The sequence below is a fragment of the Arvicanthis niloticus genome, chromosome 26 (assembly GCF_011762505.2).
Source record: "Arvicanthis niloticus isolate mArvNil1 chromosome 26, mArvNil1.pat.X, whole genome shotgun sequence".
NCBI classification, from domain to species: domain Eukaryota; kingdom Metazoa; phylum Chordata; class Mammalia; order Rodentia; family Muridae; genus Arvicanthis; species Arvicanthis niloticus.
Window position 1 is genome coordinate 7238015 of NC_133434.1, and position 13606 is coordinate 7251620.

A 13606-nucleotide genomic window follows, 5' to 3' on the forward strand; every position below is an offset into this window, starting at 1 on the left:
TGGACATGTTGCATCTCTTGACAGTTGCAACTAATGCTATAATAAATTTGGATCTACAAAGGTCACTGTAGGGTATTTGTTTGATACTTAGGAGTGTATGCTAAGGAATATCATGTCCCTAATTATGTATTAGCATGCTTGGATGTCATTATGGACTCTGATAACTAATCTGACTGAAACCTTGGTCATATTTATGGCTTGGGTAGCAGTACAGGACATTAGAAACCTCCCATATGGTCATAAGATTTTTGTCTAGCAATGATCTTATGGAGAACAGGGACACATCACTTTTCTGCGTTTAAAATTTAATCAAAGTGATCTTGTCAATCACTTGGATAGGAAAATGCTGCTATTAGCCTGCAAAGTCTTTGAAGAAATATAGTCTGCTGAAACTACAAACCAGTACAGCAGGTTTTCTCTTTTTTTTGACTATTGTACACTCTCATCTATAAATGCTCTGGTCTGCAATGGTCATGTTGGCCAATGTCTATTCTTACCCCTGGAGAATGCCCCACTTGACAGTGCTATAAACTCTCCTTATCGTTTACATTACCATTTGTGTTGCTTTTTTAAAGTTAGGTCCATAAAAGAAGGTTGTGAAATTTCCATGTCAGGAGTGATGCAACTGGGACATTTGATTGTTATGTTTTAGAATTTTTCTAGTTGGGACATTTGATAGTTATGTTTTATGAGCTTCTATTATGGGTGCCCTAATTTGCATATGCAGCGGTGGTATGTAAGCATTTCAATTTTCTCCCATTCTCCACAGTGTTTGCTGCTATTTGTTTTCTTGTCCATAGAAATTCTGGCTAAGATAAGATGATGTCTCATTGTAGTTTTGATTTGTGTATCCATGATGATTAAGGATGCTGAAAAGTTTTACACACACACACACGCACACACACACACACACACACACACACACCCTATACTATATCATTGAAAACTGAATGCTTAGTTCGTTTATCCATTTATTGACTGAATTAAACTGTGATTTAACATTTAATGTTCCGCAGTTTTGCACAGTATAGATAGTAATACCTTGTTAGAAATACAGTTGCCAAAAATTTTTTTCCACTCTGCAGCCTGCCTCTTCACTCTATTGAGAGTGTTATTTGCTGAGGCAGAAATTTTTAATTTCATTCAGTCTTACTGCTGTGTTTTTGCTATGGATTATCAAGTTTTTAAAGACAGTTTCAGAGTCTTACCACCTCATGTGTTTCTCTATCTACTCCTCTAATGATGTCAAAGCTTTAGAACTTACATTAAGGTCTGGATTCAAATAAATTGATTTTTGCATAAAGTGACAAATGGCCTCTAGTTGTACTCTTTCATATAAATATACAGTTTTCCTCACCCACTGTGTTGAAGATGCTGTATTTTCTGCAGTGTCTCTTAATAGTATTGTCAATAATCAGTTGCCTAGATCTAAGTCAACTATTCTATTTCCCTGCTCTGAGTGTCTGTCCCTGAGCAGTTCCATGCTGCTTTTGCTATGGACATCTGTAGTGTGCATTGACAACAAGTGTTCTCACACTACAAGCAATGCTCTATGTTTTTGTTTTTTTTTATTTAGAATTTTTTTTGGAAACTTAGAATCTTTTATGCTTTAATGTTAATCAGGACTTTTCTTTTTCTGTGAAGAATACTATTATTTTATGATAGTCACATTGAATTTGCATATACTTATTGGTAACATAGCCATTTTGAAGAAATTTATTCTTCTAATGCATGAGCATTCGTCTTCCTTTCTTTTTTTATCCAGAGTTTTAAAGTCCCAATCGCAGGGTTCTCAGATCTTCACTTAGGTTTATTCTCATGTTTCTGAAGTTGGTATGAGTGTTATGTTTTTCCTGAATTCTTTATTTGTAAGTTTTTTATTTGTATATAGAGAAAAAAATTTATTTTGGAGTGTTAATTTTTTATGCAACTACACTGATCATAGTTTTCAGATCCAAAAGTTGTACAGTGATATTTGTAAGGTATTTTACATAGTATGATACAAATGGAGATAATTTCACTTTTAAAAATAAATATTTAAAAGATATTTATGTATGTGTGCATTTATATATGGTTGTGCGGATTCACTGAGGATAGAAAATATTGGAGCTGCTTTTCAATATTTTATATTAGAATTTGATTCTTAATTATCATACAGTTAAAAAAAACATTTTTAGAGAAGTCTATTTTAACATAATATGAACTTATCCTTCATGAATTATACTTTCAATACCAATTACAGTTGTATGGGTAGTACATGTATGTGTGTGAAATATATGTATAGGCACACATATGTGAATGCACATGTACTCATATAAATTTGTAATGAGGAAGTCTGAGTTAATATACGCTATCTTTTGCTGTGATACCTCTCTCTCTCTCTCTCTCTCTCTCTCTGTTTTATTTATTGAAGTAAGTTTGCTCAACTAAACTCAGAGTTCATTGATTGACTAGGGTCTCTAGGAGCTTGCCCCAAGGATTACCAAACTTTGAAACCAATCTTATGTGAAGATCCTTCACCATCTTGCTTCAGTTATGGTCTGCAATACTTGACCACAAAGTAGATATCACACAATGGCTCCTTGGTCAACCATGCTTCTATATTAAGAAAGGCAGAGTTCTTCTTAAATGATTAACACAAATACAGCACCCAGATTAGTTGTGTTCCATCAACATTTTTATTTTGCATCTGTTTCCCTATCTACTTTTCCTAGAGACATCCCTCCTTTTCCCTTTTAATAACTTTTTAATAAACTTTTTTATTAATAAACTTTTATTAATAAATGTTTTTAATTAATAAACTTTTTATTGCCTTTTAATAACCTTTTAAATCAGAAAAACTCATAGTCAGTGATGATGAACTGTTCCACATCCTCTGTTCTAATAACCAGAATTAAGGGCTTTCTTTTTTTTGTTGTTTTGTTTTTTGTTTTTTGTTTTTGTTTTTTGTTTTTTTGTTGTTGTTGTTGTTGTTGTTTCTTTATTTTTTTCTAATTCTAATGTTTTAATTTTTATTTTTTTTATTTTTTTTCTTTTTTTATTAGATATTTTATTTACACTTCAGATGGCATCCCCTTTCCCCATTCCTCCCCCCACCCCCCTTAGGAAACCCCTATCCCATGCCCCTTTTTCCTTTTTGCATTTATACATTTTTTAAAAATAATGTTAATCATAGGCTTTATAAGTTTGGAATTGTTCAATCAAAGGTGTAACCCACTGACCAACCTAGATATAACAACTATCTTTGACTGGTGGAGATACTTGAACCTCTGCCTCCCTGTCTCCCCCCTCTTTCTCTCTTTCTTCACCTAGCTTCTCCTCTCCTTCTTCTTCTCCTCTTCTTACTCCTTTTCTTCCTCTCAGTACTCCTCCTACCGTAGCTCCTCCTACACATCACCCTTCCTGTTAAAATGAAACTTTTCTCTCAAAATACAATTAGAACATAATTATGCCAATTTGTACCAGTGAGGTACAGGATAGTCCTAATACCCAGTCCATCCTTTTGTTGACTAACCCGCTCCTCTGTCATCTATTCTAACTAAAACATGTAGTTCTGAACCTGGCTTTAGGATGAATGTCAGCTGACGACCATCCACTCAAGTCTTTTCTCTTAAGATCAATAGCTATATGTTTTCAACCCCATCAGAAATCCAGAATGACTGAGTTAACTATAATTGTGGGAAGCACAAATCATAGTTTCTAAAACTTAGCCAATTTATAGAGACCTCTGAACACCTGGACACTTGCTCTACTTCAAAACATTGGAGCATCTGTTCTTCTGCCTTCTAGCCCAGGATCATCTGACAGACCTTAGTGCTGCAGAATTATTAAGGGCTGATTACTCTGTCTAGGCAGATATAATCAGTCGACTATTCTGCAAGTGTGTCTTTTTCTGGACAGTAATTTGTCTGTAGAAGGAAAGTGGCAATTCTTGACTAGTGGCTGTCTCACCACAACTGGAGTAACTCCAAGGATGCTCAATTTCTTCTTAGAATTCAATATAGGAAGATGTCCGGAGCAGACAGGTCTCTAATGAAAATGAACATTAATACTGAAATGTTTGTCATGTCAATTCTAAGGATTTCTGATGTTTTGAAAACCAGCTATCCATGTAAGGTAATCTGGACTGTTGTCTGTTAACTCCACTCAGCTATTTCTAAATAAAACATAGAGAACACCCTTATAATAAACTCCAAGCCATGAATTTGCTATAGTCCCTTAACTCACAGGCTGACCATCTCAAATCAGTTAAAAAAGTTAAAGAAGGACTGGGTCTAAGCTTTGTATTCCTAAATGTGTTATACTGGTACAATGCCTATGAGAGTAACAATATTCATCTCACTCTTATATCACTAAGAAGCTCAGGCCAATGAAAACCTTAAAATTTGTAAACAAAGTAAATTGGTGCCATTTAAGAATTTATATCTTCATCTTGATATTAATTATACAGATTTCTACTAATAGGTTATGGCTATGCAATAAACCCTAGCTAATCCTCTCTATTTCGACAAAACCACTACTTTTCCCTAGAGAGACAGCCCAACATTTACCACCTTAATCCCCAAGCCCAGGGAATAGGGGTGCTGACTCATCATTAGCTTCTTCAAGCTGATTATGGGCGTTGAGATATTAGAAGAGGAGTTGGTGGGGGTGGAGAGCAAGTTGACAATCCTCTGATACTGTGTCTTCGCTGCCTCCAGATGGAATTCCCGGACCTCAGGGGTTTGAGCAGGTCTGCCCAGCTTGCTTGTTGAGTAGATACACCAAGGCTGATCATTCTGCAATATACAATTCTCAAAACAACTTTTAGTATCAAGATAGTTTTTTTTAAAAGAGGGCTGACATTTTATTAAGAATGTTGGTTCTAACTGCTTTTCTATTTTTCCCCTCTTTTATTGGATATAATATTTACATTTCAAATTTTATCCCCTTACCATATTTCCCCCACCACCCAGGAACCCCATATCACATCCCCCCTCCTCCTGCCTCTATGAAGGTGTTTACCCACCTACTCCCAGCCCCCACCCTCAGATTCCCCCCCCTCAGTGCTCAGCCTTCAGGGTACCAATGATCTTGTCTCCCACCTATGCCCAACAAGGCCATCCTCCCCTACATATACAGCTGGAGTCATGTGTCTCTCCTTATGTGCTCCTAGGCTGGTGGTTTAGACCCTGGGGAGCTCTGGCTGGTTGGTATTGTTGCTCTCCTCACGGGGCCACCAGCCCTTAAGGTTCCTTCTATTTACTCTCTAATTCCTCCATTGGGAACCTTTGATCAGATTAATGGATAGCTGTGGGTATCTGTCTCTGGGTATGTCCGACTCTGGGGGAACTCTAAGGAGATAGCCTTATCTGGCTGCTGTCAGCTTTCCCATCCTGACATCCCTATCAGTGTCTATTTTTGGTGACTGCCCATGGAATGAATACCCAGATGGAATGGTCTCTCTACAACCCTCCCTTCAGATTCTGTCCCACACTTTGTCTCCATATTTGCTCCCTTGGGTATTTAGTTACTCCTTCTAAGAAAGACCTAGACATCCTTACTTGTTCTTTCTTCTTCATGAGCTTCATGTCGTCTGGTAGTTGAACCTTTGTTATTTCAGATTTTTGGGCTAATCCCTGCTTATCAGTGAGTAAATACCAAGTGTGTTCTTTTGTGATTGGGTTACCTCACTCAGGATGATATTTTCTAGTTCCATCCATTTACCTAAGAATTTCCCAAATTCATTATTTTTAATAGCTGAGTAATATTCCATTGTGTAAATGTACCACATTTTTTGTATCCATTCCTCTGTCGAAGGGCATCTGGGTTCTTTCCAGCTTCTGGCTATTATAAATAGGGCTGCTATGAACATAGTGGAGCATATGTCTTTGTTATTTGTTGAGGCATTTTCTGGGTATATACCCAGAAGTGGTCTTCCTTGAAGGCCTGGAAGAATTCTGCACTGAAACCATCTGGCCCTGAACATTTTTTGGTGGGAAGATTTTTAATGACTGTGTCTATTTCTTTAGGGGTTATGGGACTGTTTAGGTGGTTTATCTGCTCCTCGTTTAACTTTGGTACCTGGTATCTATCTAGAAAATGGTTCATTTCCTCCAGATTTTCCAATTTTGTTGAGTATAGGCCTTTGTAGTAGGATCTGATAATTTTTTTAATTTCCTCTGTTTCTGTTGTTATGTCTCCCTTTTCAGTTCTGATTTTATTAATTTGAATGCTGTCTCTGCGCCCTTTGGTTAGTCTGGCTAAGGGTTTGTCTATCTTGTTGATTTTCTCAAAGAACCAGCTCCTGGTTTTGTTGATATTTTGTATAGTTCTTTTTCTTTCGACTTGGTTGATTTCAGCCCTGAGTTTGATTATTTCCTGCCGTCTACTCCTCTTGGGTATACTAGCTTCTTTTTGTTCTAATGCTTTCAGGTTTGCTGTCAAGTTGTTAATGTATGCTCTTTCTACTTTCTTTTTGTGAGCACTTAGAGCTATGATTTTTCCTCTTAGTACTGCTTTCAATGAGTCCCACATGTTTTGATATGATGTGTCCTCATTTTCATTTAAATCTAAAAAGTCTTTAATTTCTTTCTTAATTTCTTCCTTGACCAAGTTATCATTGAGTAGAGCATTGTTCATTTGCCAAGTGTATGTGGGCTTTCTCTTGTTTTTGTCTATGTCAAAGACAAGTCTTAACCCATGGTGGTCTGATAAGGTACTAGGGATTATTTCAATCTTTTTGTACCTGTTGAGGCCTGTTTTGTGACCAATTATATGGTCGATTTTGGAGAAGGTACCATGAGGTGCTGAGAAGAAGGTATATTCTTTTTTTTTAGGATGAAATGTTCTATAGATGTCAGTTAGGTCCAATTGGTTCATAACTTCTGTTAGTTTCATTGTGTCTCGATTTAGTTTCTGTTTCCATGATCTGTCCATAGCTGAGAGTGGGGTGTTGAAATCTCCCACTATTATTGTGTAGGGTGCAATGCATGCTTTAAGCTTTAGTAAAGTGTCTTTTATATATGTGGGTGCCCTTACATTTGGGGCATAGGTGTTGAGAATTGTGAGTTCCTCTTGGTACCTTTTTCCTTTGATGAATATGAAGTGTCCTTCTTTATCTTTTTTGATTACTTCTGGTTGAAAACTGATTTTATTTGATATTAGAATCGCTACTCCAGCTTGTTTCTTGGGACCATTTGCTTGGAAGATTGTTTTCCAACCTTTTACTCTGAGGTAGTGTCTGTCCTTTCCACAGAGGTGCGTTTCCTGAATACAGCAAAATGTTGGGTCCTATTTACGTATCCAGTCTGATAGTCTATGTCTTTGTACTGGAGAATTGAGTCCATTGACATTAAGAGATATTAAGGAAAAATGAGTGTTGTTTCCTGTTATTTTTGTTATTGGCAGTGGAGATATGTTTTTGTAGCTACCTTCTTTTATGGTTTTTAGAAGATTACTTTCCTGCTTTTTCTAGGTTGTAGTTTTGCTCCTTGTGATGGAGTTTTCCACCAATTATCCTTTGAAGTGCTGGGTTTGTGTTGAGATATTGTGTAAATTTGGATTTGTCATGGAATATTTTGGTTTCTCCATGAATAATGATTGACAGTTTTGCTGGGTATAGTAGTCTGGGCTGACATTTATGTTCTTTTAGGGTCTGTATGATATCAGTCCAGGATCTTCTGGCTTTTATGGTCTCTGGTGAGAAGTCTAGTGTAATTCTTATAGGTCTGCCTTTATATGTTACTTTGCATTTTTTCCTTACTGCTTTTAGTATTTTTTCTTTGTTTTGTACATTTGATGTTTTGACTATTATGTGGCAGGAAGTATTTCTTTTCTGGTCTAAACTATTTGGAGTCCTGTAGGCTTCTTGTATATTTATGGACAGCTCTTTCTTTAGGTTAGGGAAGTTTTCCTCTATAATTTTGTTGAGGATATTTACTGGTCCTTTAAGTTGGGAGTCTTCCCCCTCATCTATTCCTATTATCCTTAGGTTTGGCCTTCTCATTGTGTCTTGGATTTCTTGTATATTTTGGGTTAGTAGCTTTTTGTATTTTGCATTTTCTTTGACAGTTGTGTCAATGTTTTCCATGGTATCTTCTGCACATGAGATTCTCTCTTCCATCTCCTGTATTCTGTTGGTAATACTTGTGTCTATGACTCCTGATCATTTTTTTAAGTTTTCTATCTCCAGAGTATTATCCCTTTGTGATTTCTTTATTGTTTCTACTTCCATTTTTAGATCCTGCATGGTTTTGTTTAATTCCTTCTCCCGTTTGGTTGCATTTTCTTGCAATTCCTTAAGAGATTTTTGTGTTTCCTCTTTTAGGGTTTCTATCTGTTCTTTGAGAGTGTTATTTATGTCTTTCTTAAAGTCCTCTATCATCATCATGAGTAGTGATTTTAATTCTGAATTCTGCTTTTCTGGTGTGATGGTGTGTTCAGGGCTTGCTATGATGGGGGAACTGGGTTCTGATGATGCCATGTAACTTTGGTTTCTGTTGCTTACGTTCTTGCACCTGCCTTTTGCCATCTGGTTAAATCTAGTGCTACCTGTGCTTCTGTCTCTGATTGTAACCTGCCTTTCCAGTTGTCTTGCTTGTGTTTGGTCTTCTAGGGGTCCAGATGTCTCTGTGATTTTTTCCAGCTGCCCTGATTACAGTGGTATCTCTAGGATGCCTCAGGATATGGTGCCTCCAAGGTAGCAGTCCAGCTAGTTGTCTGCTGTTCTGGGTGCAATGTCTCCTCTTGGATATCTCAGGATATGTTGTTTGACACTCTGAGTTCAGTTGTTCCTCTGTGGCTCTGGGTTGAGTGGACCTTCCAGTATGTCTCAGGCAGAATCCGGGTTCCGCACAACTGCAGTCCTGGCAGAGGTCTGGTCTAGGCCTCAGACCCGGGAGATGGGCAGAAGGGGGCTGCTAGCCGGCAGGGGCGGGGGGGGGGTATCTGCTGTATTCTGAGCACTCAGGGCACCCAGCTATGAGTTCAGGGTAGTATGTGGGTTTTCCTACCTAAAGCTGGTTGTGGGATCTGTGGAGCCCCCAGAATGTGTCTGGCAGCGGTAACCGGGGTACACTCACCACCAGGCCTCAGACCAGAAGAGGGCACGCGGTGGCAGGGGAGTGCTAGCGCTGGCTATGGGTTCTATGGATCCCCCGGAATGTGTCTGGCGGAATCCAGGTTGTACTCACAAGCTGGCCTAGCAGAGGTCCGGCCCAGGCCTCAGACAGCAATTAAGGGCTTTCTAAATCTCTATAAAAAAAAAAAAAAAAAAAAAAAAAAAAAAAAACCTAAAACAAAAAGCAAAAATAAAACAAACCCCACAGAACAAAAACCAAGCAAGCAAACAAAAGAATGTTCAGTGTATCTGTTAGTATTCTGTCTAAAGTCCACCTCCACAGTTACCTGGCAACAGCCAGGTATGCTCCTCCCCACAGTTATCTGGTAACAGCCAGGTAGGCCTGGTCCACTATAAAAGGGGCTGCTTGTCCCCTCCTCTCTCTCTTACTCTCTTACTCTTAATCTCTTACCCTCTACCCTCTTGCCTCTCTGTCCCCTCCCCCCTCTCTTCCTCTCTCTCCACGAGGTCATGGCTGACCTCTACTTCTCTTCTTCTGTCTTCTTCCATCTTTTTCCCCCTACCTTTGCCGTATCTCCTGAATAAACCTCCCTGCCTTGGAACCATGTCGTCTGGAGTGTCTGTTTGCTGCGGTTGGACTTCTAATAACAATTAACAGTATCCTCTTAGACACCTGCCTCATAGGCAAAGTAATTTCTCAGTACAGTAATTCTTGGCTGCTCTGATTCTGGAGAGGGTTGTGTGCTGCAAATCTGTTGTCATGGTTTCTCTTAATGGTTTGTTGCTGTTGTTCATTTCAATTGTTTGTTTCTTTTTAAATCAATTTTTTAAATCTTTTTAAATCATTTTGTTTGTCTATTACTTTCTAAATTTTATTTATTCTTTGAATATTAATTCTTATTTTCCAATAACATTCATTTAGAGGATTTTTGTCCTCTGTTATCACAGATATCTCATGTCTTTGTGGCTTACCGCATATTAAAATATGTTATTTTTTAGTTATATGTGATACATATGTACTGTCTTAGGAAGAGATGATGTGCTGGTTAAATTCACCTTGATTTTAGACAGGGTTTCTATATCAGCACTCATGAGTTTCAAATAGGCCATCATATTATTATTCTTGTTCAATTATACACAAATACACAGAGCCTTGTATATACCAGCAAAGACTTATACTCTTAGGTTCTGCAAGTAAATCTTATTGGAATTTACTTGAAATAATTATTTATTATCTATTATTTATTATGACAAATCATCTAGCGTTGTCCAGGATGACTTATGTCTTACTTTTATAAAAATAAATAAATAAATAAATAAATAAATAAATAAAAACAAGGGTAAATCCACAAGTCTTGATTTAATTAAAATATTTGGTTCAATTTCTATTTTTACTCTTAATTTTTCTATTTTTATGATTTTTGAGACAAGAACTTATTTGAACCTAAGGCTTTTTCTAAAGTCCAAAGGTGTTTTAGTCCGGCAATGTTTCTGCTTTAGAGTTTCTAACACTTGATTTGTGGTCTAGCACAGAGGTGTAGACACAATATTTAATAAGTGTGACTCAATATATTAAACAATCAAGAAAACATGGATACCCATAAATTGGACCACAAGTACTAATATTTGATCATAAATGCCTTGGCAACAAAAATAAAGTCAAGTAAGAATGGAAAGTGATAGAATAACTGGAAATTTCATTTGCCAAATGTGAAGTATAAAAACATACACAAAGCTGGGCGGTGGTGGTGCACGCCTTTAATCCCAGCACTTGGGAGGCAGAGGCAGGCGGATTTCTGAGTTCGAGGCCAGCCTGGTCTACAGAGTGAGTTCCAGGACAGCCAGGACTACACAGAGAAACCCTGTCTTGAAAAACCAAAAAACAAAACAAAACAAAACAAAACAAAAACAAAACAAAACAAAACCATACACAAAATATATTTGTTACTGAATAACTAATACCAGAGGTTCAGAAAGTAGCTGTAGTCTAACCCATTTTAAACACAACATTTTGTGTCTAGTAATCTCCATGAAAGGAATAAAATTAAAAATATTCTGCCCCTAGAACTGTTGCACATGTTGCTGCTGTGTTACATGCCACAGTAAGTGGCAGAGAGGAGAGACTATGTATAGGCTCTCTGTTCAGAATTGCAAACATTTGAATGATTAGTAGCCTACCTTTCTCTAAAACAGTGAGTCTGAGACATCCCCCATCCCCGTGCCAAGGTACCCATACAGGAAGGTAGCCTGATACAACCACCAGTCCAATACCACATAGGCCCTAACAGGCTCCCAGGGAGGGCAGCGAGATGGAAACTAAAAGAACACCACCCACCTGGGAATGCAAGCCTTGAGAAGGAATGAACCCAAGACAGACAACCCTCACAAGGGGCCACTCAGATGGGCCTGGGTAAGGAGTGATCCCAAGACAACTACCAGCCTGGTGCTATGAGATCCAGACAGGGAGATAGCCTGAGATAACAACCAGTCCAGTGCTGCAAGGCTCTAGTGGCACAGACCATGCCCAAGATGACCCCAGACACTCAGAGACCCTGGGAACCACTAAGTGCAGCAAGTAAGTGGTAGAGAAATGAAAGAGAAACAGATGGATGTGGGCACAAGGAAGAGAGGGAGACATGGTGGATACTGAGGAACAGGCTGATGTGAGTAGCCATAGTCAGTGATGTCACCTGGGACCATGGTGGGGTCCTGTCCTGTGCTGCCAATGGAGGGCCATGTCTGAATCTGGGGTGTTGGAGCATCAGGGGTCTGTTATCACCAATGCTTGTCAAACATCTGTGGCCTGAGTTTCCCCCCACAAGTTGATGTGTAAGGGATATGCAGAACCAACCCTACCTGTCACCTGGGCATCCTGGGAAAGCTGGCCCTGGGGTCATAAGATCAGAAGAGTGGACCCACCCTTAGCCAGCTGTGGTACTTGGAACAGCAAACTCAGCACATTATGGGAGTTGCAGGTGAACCTGCACTGAAGATATGGGTGTGGGAATGCTGGCCCTGCCATTCATCTTCCATGCAATGGTGTGGCTGAGCAAGAAATATCTTCCTCTTACATCCCTCTTACCACCTGTGATAGGTGTTTGAGTAATGACACCAGGAGAGCTGTCTTTGTCTCTAACCAGGTGCAGTCCTAAAAAAAAAAAAAAGCAGGCCCTGGAATTTGCCTGGGCAGTATAATACAGTTGGCATGGATGTGGAGGTTTCAGGTGTACCAGCCATGAGAAACAACTCTTCCACTTTTCTGCTGTGTGGCAGTGTTGGACAAGGAAGGGAATCTCCACTCCTACCTTTTGCCCTCCCTACCAGCAGCAGGTGGGAGAAGTGACCCTGCCCCTCACATGCTGCAACACTCTGAAGAGCTGACAGCTCATCTCACCTGGGCAGCACAGTCCAGCTGGCTCTAGGCATGGGAGTTACAGGCCAGCTGACGAAAGGGCTTGAGTACAGGAAAAGTATCCCTGTCTCTTGTCTGTGGTGAAGTAAAAAAGTGAGAGATGCTTGCCTCTTTCTCAACCCCTCACCTCTTGCCACGTATGGCAGGTGGGAGAGTTGGCTTGCCATACACACACCTGTTGAGAGTGGAGGAACTACCATGTCCCTCGCTGGCTGCAACACTTTGGAGAGTGGAACCTGCACCTTGACTGAGCATCAGGGTAGAGCTCGGCCTGGTCATGGGGTTTTCAGGGAACCTGCCCCAAGATATTGAGAGCATGAGAACAAGGAGGCTGGCTAGCTCAGATATCTCTCAGATGTTGAATTGGTCCACCCCAACATCTAAACCCGTTGAACTGCTAGAGTGAATGAAGGGGCTGGTCGTGCAGATGCAAAGTTGCAAGATCTCCATGACATGGGCAACAGCAGGATATCTGAGAGGAGTCTCAGGAAGGGTCAAGTATAGGTATAGTAATAAAAGCCAGAGATCTAAAACTAGATCAATGGGTCATTGCAATAAACATTAGCAACCAAAGTGTAAACAAAATGGTATGCTTTGAGACACCCATGCTACAGCTTCCACAACAAGAATTTTTTTCTCAGTTGGGAAGAGATTGCAAGGGTGAAGGGTGGGTATGAAGTGAGAGGGAGATGAGTGTGCTTAGGATGTATGTTATTAAATTCACAATAAACCAATGCAAAGCTTACAAAACTACATTTGACATAAGATATTTTAAACTAGTAATGACTCAATAAATTGCTCCATCAAAAAGCCAATAGGGTTTTTTATTCATATGTTATATTTAACTATTTCCACTTATGTGGGATTTATTGTAACACATGTCATGAATTTTTTAATCATCATAAGACTACAATTGAAGACATGTTCTTTTATGATTGTTGTTTTACAGAAATGCAAGAATTAGTTTAATAGCTTATATAAGTAGCTCTCTGGGCTCCATACATTTTTTTACAATCTTTATAAATTAATGAGCTGAACTCTTTAATAAAGTTTAATAACTGGAAACTAAAGCAAAAGATTCAAGTAAGTATTGAAGTGATGTAGCAATGATGTAATGCTTTATGTGTGCCTTA

General features: G+C 38.9%; 1 non-coding gene across 1 annotated transcript; it reads left to right on the forward strand.

Moving 5' to 3' along the window:
• The first annotated feature begins 11115 nt into the window (after window positions 1-11115).
• On the forward strand, window positions 11116-11243 carry LOC143439506 (small nucleolar RNA SNORA17). The gene has a single exon (XR_013107727.1). It is a non-coding gene; the product is annotated as a small nucleolar RNA SNORA17 (small nucleolar RNA).
• The last annotated feature ends 2363 nt before the right edge of the window (window positions 11244-13606 follow it).